Raw genomic sequence first — 25,242 nt, 5'->3', positions numbered from 1 at the left:
TATAGGAGTTCCTGTCGTGGCGCAGCGGAAATGAATCTGCCTAGCATCCACGAGGTTGCAGGTTCGATCCCTGGCCTCACTCGGTGGGTTAAGGATCTTGAGTTGCTGTGGCTGTGGTGTAGACTGGCAGCTGCAGCTCCGATTCAACCCCTAGCCTGGGAACCTCCATAGGCCTCGGGTGTGGCCCTAAAAAGAAAAAGACCAAAAAAAAATCAAAGAGCCATCTATATGTTTGAAATGTGTGCACTGTGTGCATTTAAGGAAGCGGGTGTGTGTTTAAGGAATGCATGTGTGTGGCACATACAGAACCGTGGAAGGAGAGACGTGTGTGAGGTTGTGTATGTGTGCAGAGAAGCATGTGTGTGTGCGTGTGAGAAGTACACGTGTGTCCTTCTTTAGGCTGATTCTGGTCAAAGGAACAAATGTGCCCAGAAGCCATGTCTAATTGCCTTCCTGACCCCGTGGCCTCTGTGAACCCTGCTCATTGAATGAGCTTAGAGGCTGACAGCTCCTTTGTAGGTCTGAGGTGGGCCACGGCGGTTTTTTTAATTTGGTCCCATTTTCGTCAACCTTTTAAACTAGCTTGGTTTGCCTTGTCGAAAAAAATATCTTGAAATGACTTTTTCAAGTTTTAGTTCAAGTGCAGTAAAGACATAAGAGCCATGAGTCAGGTTCAGTTCAGGACAAAAAGAAGCGAATCATTGGTGCTTGTGTGCTGGTATTTACATCATGGACAAGGAGCAGAGAGATGATTCATTCAGCAGGAAAAGAATACACAACTTTTTTTTACGGAATTTCATCTCTCGTCGAATTCCCCCCCCCCTTTTTTTTGGTCTTTTCAGGGCTCCACCCACAGCATATGGAGGTTCCCAGGCTAGGGGTTGAATCAGAACTACAGCTGCCAGCCTACATCACAGCTCACAGCAATGCTGGATCCTTAACCCACTGATCGAGGCCAGGGATTGAACCTGCATCTCCATGGACAGTAGTCAGATTCGTTTCCGCTGAGCCATGAAGGAGTCAATTCTTGAAAGGAGTCTATGCCTTTCTGAAATTTATTATAGGTTTAAAAAATGGGATTAAATGGGTCCCCCCAAAGTCATTGTCCCAATTAGCTAAGGCATGGGACAGCCTCCTAAAAATTTTCCCCTAGCAAAAACTTCATATTCGCTTTGAGTCTTCTGGTGAGGCAGTTTATGTTTTTGTCTTTATTAAAGATGACTTCTTTTTTAGTGTTGGGTTTTAAGAAAAGGAATTAATTTTTAGAATGATTTACACATACCCAGAGCTGGGCAGGTAAAGTAACTGTGGTCCGTGAGTCAAATCCGTTCAGCTATCTTGCATTTTTTTAGGAGGAGGTGTCTTTTTTTACGACTCACGAGAAAAGAATGGTTTTTGCTTTTTTTTTTCATAGGGCTGCACCCGCGGCACGCGGAGGTTCCCAGGCTAGGGGTCTAATGGGAGCTGTAGCTGCCGGTCTACACCACAGCCACAGCCACGCCAGATCCGAGCTGCCTCTGCCACCTACACCACAGCTCACGGCAACGCTGAATCCCCAACCCACTGAGCGAGGCCAGGGACCGAACCCGCAACCTCATGGTTCCTAGTCAGATTCGCCAACCACTGAGCCACAATGGGAACTCCCCAGTTTTCACTTTTTAAAAATGTTACACCTCACAGGGTTATAGAAATACTTAAATCATAGCATAGTGTGGATTTCGCCTCTTGGCTGGCAAAGCTTAAAATAGTTACTTTTATTCCTTCAAGGAAAAGTTTGCTGACTCTGCTCTGAAGGATTTGGGTTGCTTCATAAAATGTAAGCTGTCAAAAAGTAAGAGGGGAAAAAGTAAATACAGTAATTATTGGTTTAGTAATTGCAGTAATTAATCCAAGCCACAGAGCCAACATATTGGTGAGTGTCAATTTAGCACAGCTAGTCTGTACATATTTTTACCGGAGTGGTTGAAAAACTGTGTATTCCCAGCAAACACAAATGCAACCAAGAGCGCTCACTTGCCGGCTTGTTTATAATGATGAAAAACAGCATCAACTCAAATGTCCATCAAGAGAAGAACGTCTATGCAGATCGTGTCATGTTCGTGCAGTGGACTACTAACTAGTTAGCAGTTCAAATGAATAACTGAGGGCTGTATGTGTGATGAGATGACCCTTGCAAACAGAACACTGAGCAAAACAACATCAAACAGGTGTTCTCTTGTGGCACAGTGGGTTAAGGATCCGGCATTGTCCCTGCAGCAGCTTGGGTCGATGCTGGGGTGGCAGTTCAGGCCCTGGCCCTGGACGGTCCACATGCCAAGGGTGTGGCCAAAACGACAAAGGAACAAAATCCCGCATAAAACAAGCCAAGCGGGTAATGGAACAAAACATAGACTATGATGACACACAAAAAGTTGTAAAACTGCTAAGAACACCTGCAGAGGTAGCACTAGCGTGACAACACTGATGGGATGTTTTAGCCTCCTGGGGATTGGGGGGAGGAAGGACTTGGGATTTGGGGGGGGGGCTGTGCAAGGGATTTTAACTGTAGTGTGATATTGATTTCTTACATAAGTATCTGAAATAACCACAGTGAGAGGTCAGAATGGCTGGTTCTTGGGCACAAAGAGAGGGACTCAGGAGGTTTCTCTCTAGCTTAGTGTGTGTTTGAAATATTTCATGATAAGAAAGGGACAATGACGGAGTACAGGACATCTGGCGAGATGGATTCAGGCAACGTTTCCCCCCAGGACCTGTTGTGGGCTGACACTTCCTGGGGGCCAGACCCTCATTCCTTCATGGAACCGCCCAGCTCAGGGGACTGTGGCTGTCTCCCCTCTCCTCGAGGACACGGTCAGACTGGCCCAAGGCCACAGGGCCAGTCGTGGGGGTGAGTGGCGGTCAGGATACAGGGCTGGTCGCCGGACTCTAATTCTGCGCTTCGAAGGATCCTGAAATCACAGGGCCTTCTCTTTTGAATAAAAAAAGAAAGAACTCTCGAGTTTTCCTCCTGCCCTGTGCTTATAACTCAGGCGGCCTCCGCACCAGCCACCGGCAGAGAATTCTTTGAGGTTCGTTGGTTCCTTCTTTCCTTCGCTTGCTCCTCTGACCCGCACAGGCCAGGGAATGTTGGCTGGATTCTGCCTGCTGGTGCCCACCGTTCCAGAATCTTCTTTCTCCTCCGCTGGTCTCCGTCAGGCCCCCTGGTGGGCCGCTGGCCGAGCCGCCCGTTGGGGTTCCCGCTGACCCCCGCTGCTGGAGCGGGTCCGCTGGAGGCGGGAGAAGGACAAGGGGAGCCGGGTCCTGCGGGCGCCCCGCCTTCGCGCCCCTCCGCAGGGCTCAGCCGGGTCCGCCGGGGCGGGCACCCCGGGGCCCTTGGAGTGGAGCCGTTGGGAAGCCTGGGCTCCGCTCCTGCTGCCTCGCAGATCTGCCTTGTCGCTTTTGGGCGCCTGGGTCCCAAGCGACCAAATGACCACTGTTCTCCAAAGGTTCTTCCAACTTCTGCCCAGACTCCCTCCCCGGCTCAGCCTCTGGTGGCCGAAAGGGCTCCCAGGGTGGCCCCGTGGGAAGGTGGAGAGGTTGTGCCTGGGGGACGGGACGGGGACCGCGGGGGCAGGAATCCCTCGGGGAGATCCGAGTGGAAAGCGACATTCCCCGCGCGCAGGCGGCGAGCCTTCAGGTGGGGAGGCTGGGCTTTGGCCGGAAGAGCGCGCTCGGGGGCAGGGGCGAGGGGACCGGGCCCCGGGCCCCGGCGGCTGGGATAAAACTGGGGCGCGAGACCAGGCGGGCGGCGGGCAGGCGCGGGGCTCGGCTCCCGCCCTCGAATCTCCTCCCCTCGCCCGACGCCGCCGGATCCGGCCCCGGCGCCGCCCTCGCCGCGACCCTTCCCCGGCCGGGTCCCCGGGGAGGCCGAGAGCCCACCGCCGGCCCTCCTCCGCGGTCGGCCGGAAGACCCGGAGAAGCGGACTCCGGGGGCGGCCGGGGTCAGGGGTCAGTCCCCGGCGCGGGCCGGGCTCCGCGGATCCGGGCTTTGCCGCGCGCTCCCCGGCCGTCCGAGCCCTGCAGCCGGGGGAGTGACCGCGCGGGCGGCGGGGCCGGCCCTCCGACGGCGGCGGGCGCACCGGAGCCGGGCCGCGGCGGCGCGAGGACAAAGGGCGGCGGTAAGAGCGGCCGCGCACTGGCCGCGGGGCCGGGTCGGCGGAGCGGGCGGAGGGCGCCGAGCGGGGCCGAGGTGGGGGGACCGGTCGCGGCGCCGCGCGGGGCGCAGCCGGAGGAGCGCGCGGGAGGACGCGCGCACTTTTCCGCCCAGACTCTCCCGGAGCCTGCGGAAGTGTCGGGGTTCGGCCTCGAGGGCTCGCGGGGATCTGGGTGCTGCTGCCCCGTGTGCGTGTGTGAGTGTGCGCGTGTGTGAGTGTGCCAGCGGGATCGTCAGCGTTGGAGTTAAGGAGACCTAGAGCGCGCGCGGAGCGCTTGGCGCATGGTGAGCGCCCCGTAGGTGGGAGCGAATAAAAATGGCAATGATGGTGAGAATCACTGTTTTGAGGGTGCGCACGCGTGCGTGCCTGTCCACGTCTGTGTGTTTGGAGAGGCTGGAGCCATCTCCAACACTTGGGACACGGGGAAATGGGGCTTCTTTCCAGAACCGCCCCGGGACGGTCTTTGAGGGGCTCCGACCCTCGGCAAGGCTGGTTCACGGCAGGCGGGGGCTTAGTAGCTGGATCCGTTTGGAATCTTGGGAACAAAGACTGCTTCCTTGCGGTCCAAGAAGGTGTGTGTGCGTGTGCGTGCGTGCGTGTGTGTGTGTGTGTGTGTCGCCGCCCGCGCGCCAGGCCCGGGGGAGGCCCGGACGATCGCCATTCACGAAGGATGCTGGGCCATTTCGCTGTCAAGCCTCTTTTGATTCCTGGTCATGAAGACCAGCCGGAAAGAGGAACTACTTAATTTGTATACTCAAGTTTTTCTTTAATAAACTTTTTATTCTAGAGGTGTAACTTAGGACTTGAAAGATTTGGGGTTATTTATTTATTTTTTTGGTATCGCAAAGAAACAAAGCTTAAATTTAACTTGATAAAAGCTTTTATTCCTAGTGAGAACGTTTTAATTTCTGCGATGAACACCGTGAGGTCTGGGAGGTTCTGAACTTCCTCATATAAATGTTGTGTTAATGTCACCTGGTTTGCAGCACTTTGTAGGAAAAACATTATTGGAAGGTTTAAAGGCCAGTTAGACTCTTACCTCTTAGAATGTCTTGTGTCTCTGGGCAGAGGTGAGGAATTCCTGCTAACCAGTCCATTGCTCCTAGAGCACTGGTTGTGGATTTGCTCAGAAAAGTTTGTTTCTAGGACCCAAGAACCAAATTTAAGATGTGAAACAGGTGAAACACAAGTGAGGAGATATTTCTACAAATCTTTTCATACTGCAATCTGGTCCATTTAAAGTTTGTGGGCTTTCCCACTGCGGTGCAGTGGAAACGAACCAGGAGGGTTCATGTTGGGATCCCCGGCCTCGCTCAGTGGGTTAAGGATCCGGCGTTGCTGTGAGCTGTGGTGTAGGTCACAGACGTGGCTTGGATCTGGCATTGCTGTGGCTCTGGCGTAGGCCGGCAGCTGCAGCTCCTGTTCTACCCCTAGCCTGGGAACCTCCATATGCCGTGAGTGCGGCCCTAAAAAGCCAAAAAAATAAAAATAAAAAAGTTTATGTTGTGATCTGTGACATTTTCCATCCCTCATAGCAGTGGATGAGGTGGTTTGCTGCTCGTTCTGGAATAAATATATTCATTTTTTTAATTGTTTAAATTGAACTGTAGTTGAGGCACAATATTATATATTACAGGTGTTTAATATAGTGATTCACAATTCTTAAAAGTTACACTCCATTTGTGGTTCTTTTAAAATAGTGGCTATATTCCCTGGGTTGTACCATGTATCCTTGTAGCGTATTTCACACCTGGTGGTTTGTACCTCTTAATCCCTCCCCCATAAGGCCCCTCCACCATCACTCTCCCCACTGCTAACCACTGGTTTGTTCTCTATATTTGAGAGTCTGCTTCTTCTTTGTTATATTCACTAGTTCATTGCATTTTTTTAGATTCCACATGTGGATATAATACAGTTTGCCTTTCTCTATCTGACTTATTTCACTTAGCGTAATATCCTCCAAGTCCATCCCTGTTACTGCAAATGGCAAAATTTCATTCTTTTTTATGGCTGAGTAGTACTCCATTATACATATACATATATATATCTCACATCTTCTTTATCCTTTCATCTGTTGATGGACACCTGAGTTCCTTCCATGTGTTGGCTATTGTACAAAATGCTGCTGTGAACACTGGGGTGCGTATAGCTTTTCGAACTGATTTTTTTTTTGGAACCGATATTCTTTAAAGGGTGAGAAGTACGTTCAGATTGAAACTGACTCCATCCTGGCCTTTTTTGTCATAGCAGATGGTTTAAATGGCTTATTCGTGGTTTACAGCATTTTTAACTAGTGAAATAGTTACACCAATACCTGTAATCTTTTACTGGATGGGTAATTTGAAGCCACACTTTAGTATCTATGTTTTTGTCATTTGAAATAGGAGAGTTTATAATCTAGAGCCTGTCTAGAGCTTTCTCTGCTTAGCGCAACGTTGGTCCCTCTTTCATTCAGCAAGTGATTGACCCAACTCTGAGGTTCGAGTAGATGTTTATCCTGTCACTACCGTTTTATTTGACATGAGAACCCTCCATTTTAAGAAAAGGGTGTCCCGTTTGTGGGTTGAACTTTTGAATTATTTAGAGATCCTACAGTGTTCACAGGCAGTGTCAAAGGAGAGCTAATAAAGGGTTAAAACATTCAGAATGAGAAGAAGATCGACTAACTTAGAGAGAGAGGCAGGTGCCCTGCACCCTGTGCCATGGCCAAAGCCTAGTCATCAGAACCTGAGAGCGACCAGGACACTTAGGCAAAGGCTGTGGCGTGGCCCCTTCAGGCGTTGTGTGGGTGAAGGGAGCGTGCTTTTAAGAATCCACATTCCCTCTCCAGCCTGCGTCAGGGGTTCGGAGGGCCTTTGTGGGGGTAACTGACCATTAGGGCCGGCGGAGGGCCGCTCATGGAGCCCTGGCCTGGCCATTCCAAAGGCGCCACGAATCCGAATCTCTTCAAAAGTTTGCAGTCAGGTCATTTTCGCAGGTCACACACTGCTTCATGGGCACGCTTGTCTTTTTGGTTCAGTCTCTGAATGTGTAGATACATTGCAGTCCTTTAAAGCTAAATGCCCCTTAAAAAGCCCCAACAGGATGGCGAAGACTATTGTAAAAGTTGTATTTGTGACATAAAACTTAAAAACATATAGAAGAGTTTTTTAAAAAGGGAAAACTGGAAATCTGTGATCCGGATATAATTGCTGTTAATACTTTGGTGTATTTTTTCTGGTAGTGAAACTAAATTCTGGGAGTTCCCTGGTGGTCTAGAAGTTAAGGACTTGGCATTGTCACTGCTGTGGCTTGGGTTCCTGCTATGGCCCGAGTTTGATCCCTAGCCCAGGAACTTCTGCATGCTATGGGCATGGCTAAAAACCCAGTTAAATTCTATATGCTTCTAAACATTGGCATATGTGTATAATTATCTATAATATGTATTATACATAGTATCTATAATATATATTATAGCTATAATATCTATGTTATTTTGTGTCTTTCTCATATAAAAGTTACATTATGAATATACTTCTCGTTGTTTCATTGATATTTTAAATTACAACTTCATATTCTATTTTGTGGATAAATTACAATTTAACTCTTTCTCTGAAAGAGTCGGGCTTTTCCTCTTATTTGTGCTTTTGATGTTCTTTGCATTTTGATAACACGTCACTGAATGACGGTAATACACATTTCTGAAACTTCACTGCTGTTAGAAAATGGCAAGGAGTTCCTGTCGTGGCGCAGTGGTAACAAATCCGACTAGGAACCATGAGGTTGCGAGTTTGATCCCTGGCCTCGCTCAGTGGGTTAAGGATCCGGCGTTGCCGTGAGCTGTGGTGTAGGTGGCAGACGCAGCTTGGATCCTGCGTGGCTGTGGTGTAGGCTGGCGGCTGCAGCTCCAGTTCAACCCCTAACCTGGGAACCTCCTGATACTGTGGGTGCAGCCCAAAAATCCAAAAAAAAAAAAAGCAAAAAAAAAATTTAACTTCAAGGATATACATTGGGAAACTATGCAGTCTTACCTCGGTTCTCTCCGTCTCTTAGCTCACTCCTAATTATCTCATGCCAAGTATCTCTGTCCCTAAAACACAAATAATTTGCATTTTGTTTACCTCCCCACATTATGGGCTTCTTGGGGAAAGCAATGTGTCTTCGTTTTTTGTGACTCCCTCTAGTGGCCAACCAAGGCTTGGCATGGCGCGGATGGTCAAAATATTCTTTTGGGAGAGTTTTCTCCCAGGGTCTGTGGGGGAACCCAAGTCTTCTCAGAGATGTGCCATGACAGAGCTTGATCCAGCTGACTCCCAGGACCCCCTTTTTTTTGGCCATGCATATGGAAGTTCCCTGGCCTGGGATCGAACCCACGCCACAGCAGCAACTTGAGCCACTGCTGTGACAACGCTGGATCCTTAACCGGCTGTGCCACAAGGGAACTCCCCCATGACCTTTTTATTGTGGAAAACTTCAAACATCTGCAGAAGTCAAAAGATCACGTAATGAACTTCTGCGTCATCTCATCCAGTGTCACAATTGTGAACACTGTGTCAATTTTGTTTCTTCCATCTCCTCTGTCCTCACACTGCAACCCTCCGGGATTACCCTGAATTAAATCCAAAATATGACGGCATTTCATGCCCCTGTGTTTGTGATGGTGAGTTTGCCTCTGAATCCACTGAGAAGGGTGTGTTTGGGGGCAGGAAGTGCTGCTGGGAGGCTGTGTAACAGACGGGCGAGGGAGCTGGGCCGGCGCTTGTGTAACTTGTTTGGCTTTGACCTTGAGAGAGTTGGCTCTCTGGCTCACCTGCCTGTCCCCCGAGGGGCTTAGCCTGGTTCATCCATAAATTTCCTTTCCAGTTACTTTCTTCGAGCTCAGGTCTGCCTTCCAGGTGAATGTGGGGGTTCTCAAACAGTAGTTGCTGGACCGGCAGCTTTGACGTCCCCAGGGAACTGGTACAAAATGCAGATTCTCAGGCCCCGCATCTCCCCCTACGCAGAGGCTCTGGGAAGGGGGACAGGTGGCTGGCGACCTGCGGTTTAACACACCCTCCAGGTGAGTCTGCTGAACAGCCAGCCTTGAGAACCACGAATTTGTGAAGCTTATAGCCAAGAGATCTATAAGCTTTTAACAAAACAAAACAACCACAGAAGCAAAACCCTGGTGGAAATTGTGCATTTACCCCTCATCACGTGTGGCAAATCAGTGCAGTCTCAGCGTCTCCCCTCCGTGCAGAATGACACCAATGGTGCGGGGCTGTGAGAGCTTCTGTATATCAGGAACTCTGAGTCATAGCTTCAGTTCTTGACTCAGAAAGATTTGGGAGAGAATGATTAGAGAAAATCTGAACTGAGAAATTTTGGCATAAAACTGTTGGCAATTTTCATTTAAAGACAAAAACAAAAAAGCCAAGGCTGAGAACTGTTTCACAGGACACACCACTTTGGGAGTGACCTGCCTGTTTGCTGTCTTATCTCCCCTGTCGCCTGTGGCCAGTCCTCTGAAGATCAGGTCCCCTTGCTCGCCGTGGTGCCCCAGCCATCGGCACAAAGGCTGGTCCGTCGCCTGGGCTCAGTAAATATTTGAGGCATGAATGCACTTTTGTTCTTTAGGGAACTTGCCGAACTCCGGGCAGAGACAAGCCTAAAACTGGTGGAAACAATTAGAGAACCGTGAAGGGTTCTATTTTGAGGTCTTGACTCCAGCATAGGAGAGTTTGAGCCAGAAGGTCAGTTTGTCTCATATTTGTCACATGTAAGTGTCTGTTATGTGTTTAGCAATGTCTTGGACTCTGGGGAGAAGAATGGAAGGTAGGATGGGAGTAAAACAAGGACCTCATGCCTGTGAGCATCTCATTGGTTGAGAATCACCTCTCATTCCAGTGCTTTTAGGCACACGGGTTAGCTGAATAATAATCATGAGAATGAGAATAAATTATTATTATAGGCACTGCAATCCTTGAGTATCTACCACATAAAAAGTATTCTGTTCTGGAGTTCCCATGGTGGCGCAGTGGTTAACGAATCCGACTAGGAACCATGAGGTTGCGGGTTCGGTCCCTGGCCTTGCTCGGTGGGTTGAGGATCCAGCGTTGCCGTGAGCTGGGGTGTGGGTTGCAGACACGGCTCGGGTCCCGCGTTGCTGTGGCTGTGGTGTAGGCTGGCAGCTGTAGCTCCGATTGGACCCCTAGCCTGGGAACCTCCATATGCTGTGGGAGCGGCCCAAGAAATGGCAAAAAAAAGACAAAAAAAAAAAAGTATTCTGTTTTTCTGTCCTCTGTACTGTTCTCTGATGTGAACTAATTGGTAAGTTTTGAAATTTTGTCTTTTAATGGAGGGAATTAAAGACTCACCGGTATCTTCATTTGTAAGAATTAAGAACAAGGTTAGAAAGTTGTTTCCAAAATTTAAAAACCTGCAGACGTGATGGTCTGTAAAGGTAACACGTGTTTTAGCAACAAAATTCCGTTGTTTAATACATAAATATTTATTGAGGATGCACTGCATGCCAAGTACTAGTCGAAATGCTGTGGATACATCCGTGAACAGAATAAGCAATTCCTGCCCTCATGGAGTTTACATTCGAGTGGCGGGACTGGCTGTGAACTTCCGTACTGTGATTTTCATTTTCTAGAAAATAAGGCACAGATTCTGTTAGCTAGCCTGGCCACGTGTAGACTGTCATATGTTGTAATCCACGGAGACAGGTGGACAGGTGTGGGCATTCAGCCAACCCCTCTGAGCTGTAGGGTGCAGTTTCCTCATGATGCCTCTCCCGCCGTGTGTGACACATGCACCGGGGGGTCCGGGGAGCCAGGCTCAGTCCATCATCACCAGAGCTTAAAGGAAGTATGATTTTTAAAGTAAAGAATACGTAAGAGTAAAGATCCAATATTGCCTTCTCGCCCTGCTCTGTGTGTGAGCTGTCATGACAAAATACCATAGACTGAGTAGCTTAAACAACAGAAATCTATTTCTCACAATTCTGGAGGCTAGAAATTCAAGATCAAGGGTCTGGCTGATTTGGTTTCTGGTGAGAGCTCTTCCCGGCTTGTAGGTGTCTTCTCATGGCCACTCCTCGCCACCTCCCCCAGCAGGATGGGAGGAGAGAAAGAGGGAAGGGGGAAAGGGGGGGAGCTCTCTTTGCTGTCTCTTCTGATAAGGACACTAACGCTATTGATCAGGGGCCCCCCCTTCTGACCTCACTTAACTTTAATCACCTCCTTGGAGGCTTTGTCTTCAACTACAGCCACACTGGGAAATAGGGCTGCAACATATGAATTTTGAGGGGACACAAGTCTTTAGTCCATGGCACACTCCAAAGGGTGCCTGCTTAGGTGAGCACACTCAGTTTCAGAGTCTGCAGTTCTAGGCTTGTTTGCAAGATCACACAGGGGGCTCCCGGGACTGGTGTGGGGGGCTTCAGGGAGGACCCAGACTCTTCCGCTATAGTGAGTAAGGTTGGAGGCCACCCAGGCGACCCCGTTGTCATCAGTGAGCTTTTCTGTGTCTGGCATGGAGACTGGGGGTATACACCCCTGTGCAGCCTGGGGCAGTGCAGGACACGGTACTTCCCTGTGGGTGTTTGTGGGTTCTTGGTGGACAGTTTGGATGGGACACAGCACATAAAAATTGCTAAGTCCTGTATAAAAGAGATGATTAATGAGAACCTACTGCACCGCACAGGACCGTCTACTCAAGAGCTTGTAATAAGCTGTATGGGAAAAAAGAATGGACATAGGCGTATGTGTGACGGATTCACTTTGCTGTACACCTGAAACTAATACAGTATCGTAAGTCCACTGAATTCCAATACAATTAAATCGTCAAAAATTGCTAAGTCCTCCAGAGAGCAAGCACTCCTGGATTTGAGCCATCAGATGAATCCCCGGTCACACTATGACCATTATTCACACGGTTCTTAAATGTACTTATTTGGGTGTTGAAGGCACACACAGAGACCACCCTTTACGAAGGATCCCGGCTCAGGGTCTCTGCTTCAGTCTTGACTAAGGATTCTGTTCCTTCCCTGTGCCTCTGCTCCCTTCTTTGCCTGATGTTCTTCTGTTAGACGTGCATGTGATCCGTTTAGGAATAATATGCCTGGAAACCCCTCTGGACCCTGGATTTACTAGGGCTTCCTTGCTCTTTAAAGTCCATCATTCCAGGAGTTCCCGTTGTGGCTCAGTGGGTTATGAACCCAACTGGAATCTAGGAGGACGCGGGTTCCATCCCTGGCCTCTCTCAGTGGGTTAAGGATCTGGTGTTGCTGGGAGCTGTGGTGTAGGTTGTGGATGTAGCTCGGATCCCACACTACTGTGGGAGGTGTGGTCTGAGGTGCCCCCAACACTAAAACCATTTTCCCTGACTTCTCATCCCAAACTCCGGAGACTTTAGCATTGTCCGGTATTTTCAGGATCAGCTAGTTAGATCCAGGGACTAACCGCCTTAGCATCACCTGGGAATGTGTTAGAAATGTAACTTCTTGGGTCCCATGTAACTTCTTGCAGACCATATATATGCATTAGAATCTTCGATGAATCTGAAGCCCTCCAAGCGCGTCTTTGGGTCTTTGGCGTGGCGCAGGGTGAGGAACGCTGCTCTGGGAAGCTGCTCTGGCTCTGCCCCGGCCAGAGGTCGCTGGAAGGGATCTTTGGTCTAGAAATCCGAGTCCATTCCCGACGCGGCTGCCGACTCCGGCTTCCCGAGCCAGGCTTGCCTTAGAGGATGCTAACCCTCTGTCTGCTGACACGGTGGCTGATCGGAGTGGTTACGCTCACGGGAGTGTGGTTAAGGGCTGGTTGTCTGGGGTCCTGTAGACCCAGGGTCACATGTGAATGACACTTGGCCGAGGGACTTGATCTTCTCTAGGTCTGTTTTTTCATCCGTAAAATGGGGTCAATGATAACAAACACCTTGTAGTTTTTTATACAAGGAGAGGGGTGGCAAGAATTCAGTGTGTTGCATGTTAAGTGTTAGAACATCATCTTAGACGTAGAAAGAGCCCGAACTCCCTCTTCCCCCCTCCCTCCTCCCCCTCCCTCCTCCCCCTCCCTCCTCCCCCTCCCTCCTCCTTCTTCCCCTCCTCCCCCTCCTCCTCCCCTCCCTCCTCCCCTCCTCCTTCTTCACCTCCCCTCCTTCTTCCTCCCCCCTCCTCCCCCTCCACCTGCTGCTGCCGCCACCACTATTACTCCTTCCCCTCTTCCTCCGACACGTCCTTCTCCTTTTCATTACTGTTATTGTTACCGTTATTATTGTTATGATACTATCACCCTCAGGTGTAGGTCGCAGACTTGGCTCAGATCTGGTGTTGCTGTGGCTCTGGTGTAGGGCTGGCAGCTACAGCTCTGATTAGACCCCTAGCCTGAGAACCTCCATATGCTGCGGGTGTGGTCCTAAAAAGACCAAAAAAAGAAAAAAAAAAACATTCCTTCTTATTGGTTGTATTGGCCACATCGTAACCATTAGTCTGTTGAAGAATATCCAAATTGTTTCTGGGTTCTGGCTCTTATAAATAAAGCTGGTCTTGACATTGGTGCACAGGTTTTTGTTTAATAACTTTTAATTTTTATGGCATAAACACCCAAGAGTGCAGTGGCTGGGTCTTCTGGTAGTGGCATGTTTAATTGTATAAGAACTCGCAAAACAGTGTTGCAGAGTGTCTGTGCTATCATTTTCCATTCCCACTAGCAAAGCACGAAGATCCAGTTTCTCTGCATTCTTCACATTTGGTATTGTCACTTTGTCACTCTTTTCTTTTTTTTTTTTTGTCTTTTGTCTTTTTGTTTAGGGCTGCACCCGCAGCATGCGAAGGTTCCCAGGCTAGGGTTTGAATTGGAGCTGCTGCTGCCGGCCTACACCACAGCCACAGCAATGCCAGATCCTTAACCCACTGATTGAGGCCAGGGATCGAACCCCCGTCCTCATGGGTACTAGTCGGTTTCGTTAACCACTGACCCACGATGGGAACTCCTGTCACTCTCTTTTTTTAAGACATTCTGGTGAGTGTGCAGTGAAATCTTATGGTGGGTTTAATTTGTATTTTCCTCTTGGCTAATGAAGCTGAACATCTTTCTGTGGTTTATGCACTTCTGTTTATCCTTCGGTAAAGTGTCTCTTTGTGTCTTCTGCCCGCTTTCTCATTGGATTTTTTAAACTGTTTAATTTGGGAGTTGAAAAATATTACAAGTGTGAGTCTTTTGTTGGATACGAAGCTTGCAACTATTTTCTTCCGTTCTGCAGCTTGTCTTTTAGTTTTCCTAGCAGGGTCTTTTGCAGAGCAAAACTTAAATTCTGATGAGGTCCAGCGTATCAGCTTATCATTTTGCGATTGTGCCTTTGGTGTCAAGCCTAAAACCTTTTTGCTTAGCCATAGATCATGAAGAGTTCAGCTGTTGTCGTTGCTGTTTTCTAGAGGTTTTCTAGTTTTGTTTTCCATGTCAGTCTGTGACCCATTTTGAGGTGATTTTTATATAAGGTATAAAGGTTTAGGTTAAGGTTCATGTCTTTGCCTGTGGGTATCCAGATGTTCTGGCACCTTTTGTTGAAAAGGCTGTCTGTCTTCACTGAATTGCTTTTGCCCTCATTTCTTCTAAGATTTTAAGAATTGGTGCTTTTTATTATCAAGGCAAATATGCCAGGCTACATAAGTGCCCACAGTTTTTTGTTTTATTTTATTTTTCTTTTTGTTTTTGCATATGAACGTTCCTGGGCCAGGGATCAAACCCTCGCCACAGCAGTGACCCAAGCCATTGCAGTGACAATGCTAGATCCTTAACCCGCTGCACCACAGTGGAAACTCCTAAGGGCCTGCAGTTTGTACAGTAAATTTGAGATGCTTGCATAGCTAATTACAGTCAGGAGATGGGTCAGCAGTTCCGCTTAGGGACGTGGCGGGGGCGTCAGGATTTGATGCCAGTTGGGGGAGGGAGAGTCAGGGCAAGAGGACTCTGGGTGGAAGGCTGAGTTGCTCTGGAGTTTTGCTGCTGCTTTTACAGCTGGGCAGTCTCCCTCTTCCAGGCAGGGGTGATGACACTGTGTGTTCTGGGCCAACCTGGGGCACGCTGACCTGCAGTGGAGTCGACCTTGTGGGCGGCATGGGCATGACCGGGTTAGCTTCCCACTTGGTCCCTTCTGTCAGCTGCAGCCCTGCCCCATCCTGGGCATGTCAGCTGCCAGCTCCTCTCAGGCTCCCCCTCCCTCTTCCCCACTGTGACCTCCAGCGGCTGGCTGGCTGCTTCCAAACTCGGGTCGGGGACCCGGAGCCCTCCAGTGCAACTTGGAAAGTGTGGGTTGACATTTGAAAAAGGATTTTGATTAGTTTAAAATGTTCTATGCCACACACACGTGTTCATAGGAGAAAAAGTTGAGAGCGTGATTCAACAAAATGATTTTGATTAGTTTAAAATGTTCTGTGCCACATGCGGGGAGCCGAGAAAATGCAGGGACTCAAAAAAGGACCTTGCCGGATGGCAGAAAAACCTGAAGGCATGTTCTTAACCAAGAAAGGGAGCCCACCCGAACGGTACAAGCCGAAGGTGGGCTTTTGGTCAGGAAAAAAGCTCACCTGAACGGTGCATGCCGAAGATGGGCCTCTGGTACAAGCCGAGGGCAGGCCCCAGGTACACAGCTCTCACTTGGATGTTAATGGGGAAGAATTAAGGCTTTCCTGGGAAAGCAATTTCCATGTTTGCCCTGGAGAACATGATTGTTTCTCGGGTGACCTAGTCTTTCCTGCTGTTTTATTTGTTATTCAGTTTTCCTCAGTCTTTCCTGATCATTTACTTATTATTCTTATTTCCCATTCTTATTGTCCTGTGGTGATTTGTGATTTAACAAAATTACAACAATAATATAATAAGAATTTCATCCTGAAGGACTTTCCCCTATTTTAATCCAACTTAGTTAAAACATAGTGTTTATCTATTAATTAGTTATACAGTAAACTTTAGAGTTAGGATTTTAATGAGGGTCCTAGAAGTTAGACATATATTATTCTTGACCAAAAGACACCTAGCTCTGAGTTATAGAGGCTTTTACGTGATAGCTAGTTAAGTTGGTTTATATTTTCTTACACTGTCTCCCTGCCATAACGCTTTAAGGATAAGCACCAGTCTAAAAACAAGATTTGTGAAGGCCCAATTCTCGTGTCTGTGACCTCTTCAAGTTGTAAAGACTGGCTGGCCGTGGGATGATTTGTGCTGTCCCCTCCTTTCCATGATGTATGGTACCGGATTGCCCCTAAATTGTACCCACTAAGTTTAGTTAAAACAAAGATCTTAAAACATGATGTGTGGCTGCTGTGCCATGTAACAGTTGACCACTGTACTTTTAACACTGTGATGTAATCTGCAGCAAAAAGCTGTCCATAGAATCAACCACTGTTGCCAATAAAATCTGAGCAGTCCAGCGCCCTGAAAGAAGGGACAAAGAGGCCGTCTCCGTCATTGCACATTTGCCGACGCCGCATCCCTCTCCGATCAGGAAAAAGCGGACGCTCCCTGGTCGCCGGAGCGGGCCTCTGGCAGCCACACACACATGTTCATAGGAGCAAAAGTTGAGAGCGTGATTCAACAAAATGATTTTGATTATTTTAAAATGTTCTATGCCACACAAACGTGTTCATAGGAGAAAAAGTTGAGAGCGTGATTCAACAAAATGTACCTGTAATCTCCGTAGCCTGAGATAATCCCTGTAATTATTAATTTTGGAAGGAAGATTATTTTTCTGTGTGTGTGTGTGTGTGGTGTGTTTTCTGCTCATGTCTTTCAGCAGCTGGGCAAAGAAAATGCAAAGCTGGTTTGGGGGTCCGGGGCCGTGGGGAGGGGGACAGGAAAAAGGAAATTGTTCTCTCATTGGCTGAATCTGGAGAGAGGTTTGGAGCCCACTGACTGCAGTGCAGATGAGGCTGTGTGTGTGAGGTCCCCAAAGGGGGTCGCAGCTGCCCCGAAAGTGGGAGCACCAAGGCCGGCCGGGGGCCAGTGCTGCCGGAATGATCTTTTGTGTCCCCTGCTCAGCTGTCCAGGCTCCCAGCTGAGGACATCAAAGACACGTCTAAACACTGTGATTTGGCCCCATCCTTTGCCCCGCCTGCAGAAGGGGGTCTCCCCAAAGGGAGCCCAGAAGAGCAGAGCCCCTGGGTTCTATCACACTCTTCATTCCTGGCAAAAGCGGGTCAATGATATTTGCATGAGCTGTGCATATCCATCACTCTGTTTTGTTCTGGGGAAGATTTATTTATTTACTTTCCTGATTAAAAAGCATTTTTTGGAGTTCCCATTGCGACTCAGCCAGTTAAGGGCCTGACATTCTCTCCGTGAGGATGTGAGTTCCATCCTTGGTCTTGCTCCGTGGGTTAAGGATCTGGGGTGATGGTGTAGGCCGCGGCTGCAGCTCAACCCTAGCTCGGGAACTTCCAAATGCTGCAGGTGCAGGTGCAGCCATAAAAGGGAAAAAAAAAAAAAAAACGGATTTTTTTTTTCAAATGTCAAATGTTATATGTCTTCATTGCAGAAAACTTACAAAACCCGGAAAATTACAAACCAAAAAACTAAAACTCCACTTAGAAATAACCAAGTTCTTCTCGTCTTTTTTATGTCCATATCTAATAGAAAATGAACCAAAAATGCTGCCATCCTGTATACACAGCCTTCCTGTATGTAATGCTAGGGGTGCTAGGATTTTTTTAACCATGTCATTACCGTAAATATTCTACTACACGAGCATTGATATCTGCAGAGTAGTGTATCAGATATCCCTTTTATGTGATTTCTTTACATTTTAGTATTATTTTAAAAAAAAATAACATGGTATTGTCGCCATTTCTGGTTAGTGACTGGGTCTTACTGGAGCCGCTAAACTTTGTATAAAATTACCTGCTTTGCTTATAGAAACTTTGAATTACCTGCTTTGCTGATAGAAACTTTGTAAAAGTATCATTCAAATAAAAGATTGCTACTCTATTAGTTAAAAGGGGACAGTTGCTTCCAAAGAGGGAACCCCTGAGACTCAGTGTTGCTGAGCCAATAGTGGGTACTTGACATCTGTCCAGCTGAGAAGGAATCCTGATCAGATTGCTGAGCATCTCTGTGGAGAAAGGCTGAGAACGGGATGGCGCGTAGGTCCCTGGTGCATGTTCCTGGGGCAGCTTTCGGTTAAGAAACAACCAAGAAAGTCGGGAGCGTCCTGGCAGACTGATTGGGGTTCAGTGTTAGCCTGTGATGTAAGAAATGTCCCACGTGATGCCCATGTGATGCCGTTTTACTCCACCTTTTCGTCTGTGATGTGACTTGGCTGCGATGCGGGGCTCAGGTTTGCAGCCCCCGCTTGGAGTCCTCGGGCACACGCTGTGACAGGCTCTGTCTTCATACTGTCCACACTGCGTGTCATTGCCTATTTACCTGCACTTTCCCTGCAGGAATTGCCCAGCTTTTCTTTCTTTCTTTTTTTTTGCTTTTTAGGGCCACACCCATGGCATATGGGAGTTCCCAGGCTAAGGGTCGAATCGAAGCTACAGCTGCCAGCCTACACCACAGCCACAGCAACGCAGGATCTGAGCTGCATCTGCAATCTACACCACAGCCTACGGCAACACTGGGTCCTTAACCCACTGAATGAGGCCAGGGATTGAACCTGCGTCCTCATGGATACTAGTCAGATTCACTTCCGACTCGCCACAGCGGGAACTCCTCCTTTTAGGTTTGCAGACCCGGTGCAACCTGCTGCTTCTCTCAGTTCATCCGTCTGCTCCTTTAATAGTGTATCTATCTGAATAAAGGCAATAATGACAAATACGATGAAAACATTTACTGGCCACAGATATTGTTTGTCAGATACTTCATCTGTCTCTCCATGTACTTTCTGCATTGCGTTTTTGTTTGTTTGTTTTGTTTTGGTCTTTTTATGGCCGCACCCGCAGCATATGGAAGTTCCAGGCTAGGGGTTGAATGGGATCTGCAGCCGCAGCCATAGGGGATCTGAGCCACATCTGCGACCTACACCACAGCTCACAGCAACACTGGATCCTTAACCCTCTGAGTGAGACCCGGGGTCAAACCTGCATCCCCATGGATACCAGTCAGGTTCATTAGCGATGAGTCATAACGGGAGCTCCTCAGCATCGTGTTAGCCGTAGCACCTGGTGTAATGAAGGCCCAAGGGAGGCTGCGTAAAGCATCATTTAATGCTTGGAACAGGCCCTCAGAGGTAGGTGTTACTGTCCCCATGTCACAGTTGAGGACCAGAGGGCTGAGGGAGTCCCAAGGACAGGGGCATGCAGCCGGAAGGGGTCACTTGGGCTTCAAACTGAGGTCTCTCTGGCCTCAAGGCTGTGTGGGGCAGGCTTCATGGGCAGTGCTGGAAAAGGAGGGCCACAGCGCTGACGGGCTCAAAAGAAGATTCCAGAAGATGAGGAGACCACGTGGTGGTCGTGGTGCCTCGTCGCAGCCACCAGCTTGCACAGCGCTTTCACACGCCCTGGGTCAGAGACGGCCTTCCGGCCCAGACGCCCTTGTTATTTAAGGTTGTTGGAAGAGGCCATCGACTCTTTCATTGGTTTCCTCATAAATTCTTGTGACCAACGGCTGTGGGGAAAAAAGAATTAAAAACAAACACCCCCCCCCAAAAAAAACCCCTCTGGCTCCTGATCCCAGAGTCCTTCCTGATGTGGAAACCATCAGAGAGTTATCAGCAAGCCAGAAAACATGAGTGTAGCAGCTGCTGCCGCTCTTAACATCATTTTTACGTCTTGATCTACTTCGGTGCGATGGCAATAGTTCCTTCCAGCTGGTAACTCTGATAGAATATTCTTTTTGCAAGGGTGAATCAAAAACACTTCCCCCCAAAAAACCAAACAGAAAACCCCAAGCCCGAAACACGTCCAAATCTCTGTGTGATATACAGTGAGTTTAGAGAGGGGCAGGCGTCCATCAAGATCTCGGTCAAGGACAGACCCAGCCCCAGAACATTCATTTCGGTCCTTGAGGAACTCCAGGCGTAACGAAGCAATGCGCTGCAACACGTGATGCAAGTGGGTGAACTGGTCAGCAGACACTGGCAGGAAGGCGGTAGTCAGTTCTGCTCCTCCTAAGGATGAAATGGGTGGAAATGAAAATGTTTCGTGTTTTTGTAACGTTTATTTGGGGGAGGTCCCGTTGCGGCTCAGTGGAAACGAATCTGACCAGGATCCACGAGGACGCAGGTTGGATCCCTGGCCTCGCTCAGTGGGTTGAGGATCCGGGGGCTACGGCTCCAGTTTCACCCCCAGCCTGGGAACCTCCCTCTGCCACGGAGGCAGCCCTGAAAAGACTGAACAAGAAAAAGTTTATTTTATTGAAGCATCGTTGACTTGCAATGCTGTGTTAATTTCTGCTGCGTGGCACAGTGATTCAGTTCTATGTGTGTGCATTCTTTTTCACATTCCCTTGCTTTGTGGTTTATATTGAATAGAGTTCCCTGTGCTGTACGGTCGGACTGAGAGTGTTTAAGGTTGGCAGACCTTCAGGGTTGGGGGAGAGGGGCGGTGAGAGAGAGCAGTTTGCCCGAGGTTCTGAAATGCGGAGGTGACAGGCTGGCATCACAGTGACCATGTTTGCTTATTGCTATAGAGCAATTATTTTCTGAGCACCTGCCGTGTGTCGGGCACCAGGACAGCCCGGTGAGCCGCCCCCACAGCTCCCATGGGTGCGGGTGTTGAGGCTGTATGGGGATGGGGGTTAGACTTTATCCCACAGTCCCTGGATGAACAAGGAAGGAGGCCCCCTGAAGAAAGTTCCAGAGAGCAGAGAGCAAAGAAACCTGACCTCGATAGGAACGTGATCTGCAGATGACTTGGCAGGACCTGTGAGGCCTGGGGCAAGGCCAGAGGGAGCTTGGTCCTGACCCAAGAAGCCGTGTGAGCCTCGGAGGTCAGACTCAGTGGGGTCAGCGCCTGCAGGGGGCAGGAGGGGGGCATGTCTGGAGGGCAGAGGTGGCAGCCAGGAGCAGGAGGAAGCTGCTGCAGGGGCCTAAGCAGGGATGGGGTCGGGGGTGGGGGGCGGTGTATGGAAGTGGGATCCGTGGATGGGTCAGTGGGCTGCCCCTCGGCTCTGTCCTTTCCAAGCTGCCCCTGGAAACTTGATGTTTTCTGCGCAGCTGTTTTGGGGGTGTTCAGCAGATGGCGCTGAAGGGGGCTGGGGGGGTGAGCCTCGCCTTTTCCAAGCTGGCCTCCGGGTGATCTTCCTCGGCACCTCCAGTGGAGACCGCGCCATGTGGACCCAGAGTCCATGGTGAGCCTTTTTCAGACAAGCGCCACGGTGGCACTTCCTCTGTGGCCGGACCTGTAACATCTCGAGAGTTTGAGGCACGGGGGCCGATAATGGGGCGACCCCTCTTCTTGCTGGTCCCCACCCTCCCGTTTGAAAGTCCCGCAGAGTCCCAGGCTTCTAAGCAAGCTGATGTTTGCGGGGGGGGCGCGATCTCGCCTTTCTTCTCTGCTTGAAACTTGCAGTCCACCCTGCGGTGGGCTGGTGGTGGAGTGGTGGATTTCAGTGTCACCACGTGGATGCACGCGGCTCTCGGTCCTTGGTGGCAGGGGAGGAAAGGTGTCCTCTGCACGTCCCAGCGGGTGCACCTGTGACACAAGGCGCCTGGCCAGCGCCCGGTCGTTCCACACAGAGCCCGAGCGAAGCCCGTGCCTGCCTCCTTGTCTCCTGACTCCAGCTTCTTCGATGAAGGGAGGAACCAAGTCGGGGCCTCTGACAGCCGTAGATGCTGCAGCTCCATTCAGATTTTCTCCCTCTGCATTCAGTTCACCACCCCCCACTGGCCAAGAGAGGGAGTCTCTTTCCTTCCTGTCTTCCTTTCCTCTGTTGGCCGTGTGTGCGTGTGCGTGTGCGTGTGTGTGTGTGTGTGTGTGTGCGCGCACGTGTGTGAGAGAGAGAGAGAGAGAGAGGGAGAGAGAGAGATGGGTTGGGGGCAGGCGGTGGGACATTGGTTCAGTCCCTCCCATGATTGAAGGCGGATGGACGCAGACTTCATCTAATTCACTTCCTGAATCCTGTTCCCGGGTGAGATTGGGGCACAGACAGCTTCTCCAGACTGTCTAGTGGATGCATAAATAGAAGATAGACATCTGTGCCCTCACCTCTGGTGGCACCTGGTCAATTAAATTCATTTAATTCTGAAGAGGTCAAGCAGGAGAGACGTGCCCCCCACCCAGAAGGGCCCTGCTTTCTCCACACGCCTGGAGGGGCTGGGATGAGTTTAAACATGCATTTAGAAGTTTCTTTGAATAGACGAATGTGCTGTGTACATCACATACATGGAAGAAAATATTTTCTGAAACTATAACAGGAACATGTGGACTGTGGATATTCTCTCTTTTTTTTTTTCTTCTTTTTAGGGCCACGCACACAGCATGTAGAAGTTTCCAGGCTAGGGGTTGAGCCTACACCGCAGCCACAACAACGCTGGATCCTTAACCCACTGAACGAGGCCAGGGATCGAACCTGCATTTTCCCGTACACTGTGTCAGGTTCTTAACCCGCTGAGCCACAGCGGGAACTCCCTGTGGATGTTCTTATATGTTTGATTCCTTAAAGTGGCAGGGATGGGAATCAGTTTAGTCACCAACTTCCTTAGGCTTCCCAGGGATGCTCTTTGGATGGGAATTTTCTCACCTGATCCAGTGGATCTAGGTCCCCTTCCGTGATACTGTCCTGGGGCCCGGGAGGGTGGTTTCCAACCACAGGCAAGTCTCCCTCTGTCTTTGCTTGAGTGAAGATGCTGGCATCTCCTCTCCTCGAGAAGCATGGTTTGGGGAGGCAGCTGGCTGGGGGAGCAGGTGGTTAACATGCTGCTGAGCCAGGGTGGGTACCGGCCGTGCTGTGTGCAGGCGTTTCCCTGGGCACTGAGCCTGTGTTACTGGCCTAAGGGGAACCAGCCGCACTGTCTCATCGGGAAGGCCCATGATGACAGGAATCAGGCTTCATGAATCAAAGCTTCTCCGCCCACGATGGATGGCAGGCTTTTCTGCACATCCTCCCCCAAATCCTGGCACCTTGCTCATTAGGTGATGACGAGAAACCTCCGGTGGCCAATGGAGAGCATGAGGGGGTTGGGTGGTGTACGTATTATTTTTCCATTACACCAGATACCTTTGCAATTAGTTAAGAATTAGTGCTGGTTTTCCCCAAAGCAGATAGAAATAATCACAGAGTCCCCGTCTCTCTCCTTTACTTATTAAAAGTTCGTTATGCTTAAATGCTGGGACGTGTGCAGGGGGGGAGAGAAAGGACGTGGCCTGGGGCTTGCAGTTGCGTTGGGCGGGGGCGGGGGGGTGGGGGGTGGGTACCATGAGGGGCGACGTGCAAATGCAGCAGGTGAGGAGGAGCCCCTTGGGTGGAAATGTCTCAGGGTCCTTCGTGGAGAAAGCTCCTCACGCTGGCCTTGGCGTGGGCACCAGAAGGTCGGTTTTCTCCTTTCCAGAATTCTTCTAAGTGGGGATCCTGGTCCTTCCTTTAATTCTTTGCATTATTGCCTCTAAACCGGGGCTGCATTGCTTTATAATGACACATTGAAGAAATTATCCTAGGAGGGCGTTATCATCTGGAAGACACATAACCGCAGATGAGATGTGTTTGCAGAGGCTCCTAGGCAGTTTCGAGGCCATTTCTCCAGTGGTAGAGGTTTGCCCTCTTCTCTCCAGAAACAGATGTAGGGGGTAGCGGGGCTGGGGTCGGGGGGGAGACAGAGGCACAGAGCAGGCTCTCCCCGGCTGTCTCCACTGTCCCCAGTCCCCTGTCCTAGGCCTGCTCCCCTTGTCCACTTTCCACCCCCTAGATCTGCCCTTTCCAGAGATTCTTGGCAGCTGGAATTTCTCTCTCCTTTGGGAGAAAAAACCCCCACCCCTTGCAGCCCGGCCTGGCCTTGCCCTGCGTCACCCCTCCCACTCCACGCACTGGGCCACGTGGAGGGCTCCCAGTTTCCAACCAACAGCAGTGCCCACAGGCTCTTCAGCAGAAGGGCTTGCTTTCTTTTTAAAATTTATTGGAATATAATTGTTACAATGTTGGATTCGTTCCTGGTATATAGCAAAGTGAATCAGTTATACATAATATATGCATTTTTTTCCCAAATAAGTTATTACAAACCATTGAGTACATTTCCCTGTGCTGTAGGTAGGGTTTTGTTAATTATCTGTTTTATACAGTGGTGTGTATATGTTATTCCCACCCTCCTGTTGGGAAAACTGCAGTGGAGAGGGAGGGGTCAGGAGGCTGGAATAACAGAAGGGTTTCCTTTCTTTCTTTCCTTCCTCCCTTCTTTGTGTCTTTGTTTCTTTGTGTCTGTCTTTCCTTCCTTCCTTCCTTGGGTCTTTGTGTCTTTGTTTCTTTGTGTCTTTCTTTCTTTCCCTCCTTCCCGCTTTCTTCCCTTCCTTCCTTTTTTTCTTTTTAAAATTTTATTGGAGTGTAATTGACTTACAGTGTTGTATTAGTTTCAGGTGAATGGCAAAGCGACTCAGTTATACATATATACATAGATAGATAGATCCATTCTTTTTCCCATATAAGTTATTACAAACTATTGAGTAGCCTTCCCTGTGCTGTATAGTTGGGTCTTGTTAATTATCTGTTTTACGAATCCGACTAGGAACCATGAGGTTGTGGGTTCCATTCCTGGCCTTGATCAGTGGGTTAAGGATCCGGTGTTGCCGTGAGCTGGGGTGTAGGTTGCAGATGTGGTTCGGATCTGGCTGTGGTGTAGACACGCGGCTACAGCTCCGATTCGACCCCTAGCCTGGGAACCTCCATATGCTGTGGGTTCGGCCCTAAAAGACAAAAGACAAAAAAAAAAAATTATCTGTTTTATACAGTGGTGTGTATATGTTATTGCCATCCTCCTGGACGGAAAACCATGGTGCTGGGGGGGAGGAATTTGGAGGATGGGAGGGATGGAGGGGCTTTCTGAGCCTGGTCCTTCACCTGGCCTGGGCCAGGCTTGTGTTCCCATCCTCCCTCCATCTTTGCATGGCCACGCCCACTTTTATGTGTCTGAGCAAGAACATGCAGTCCTTCCAGGAACAAACAGT

The 25,242-nt window shown here is 49.5% G+C and overlaps 1 protein-coding gene across 1 annotated transcript in view; it reads left to right on the top strand.

The window, feature by feature from the left end:
• Positions 4,074–25,242, top strand: part of GREB1 (growth regulation by estrogen in breast cancer 1) — a 134,614-nt gene continuing 113,445 nt past the window's right edge. The window contains exon 1 of the mRNA XM_021087828.1: positions 4,074–4,157. The gene's annotated coding sequence lies outside the window, so the exon portion shown is untranslated. The remainder of the gene's footprint in view (positions 4,158–25,242) is intronic.

The sequence above is a fragment of the Sus scrofa genome, chromosome 3, assembly GCF_000003025.6.
Source record: "Sus scrofa isolate TJ Tabasco breed Duroc chromosome 3, Sscrofa11.1, whole genome shotgun sequence".
Lineage (NCBI taxonomy): Eukaryota > Metazoa > Chordata > Mammalia > Artiodactyla > Suidae > Sus > Sus scrofa.
Note: the sequence above shows the minus strand (reverse complement) of the source record. Positions and strands in the feature narration are given on the sequence as shown.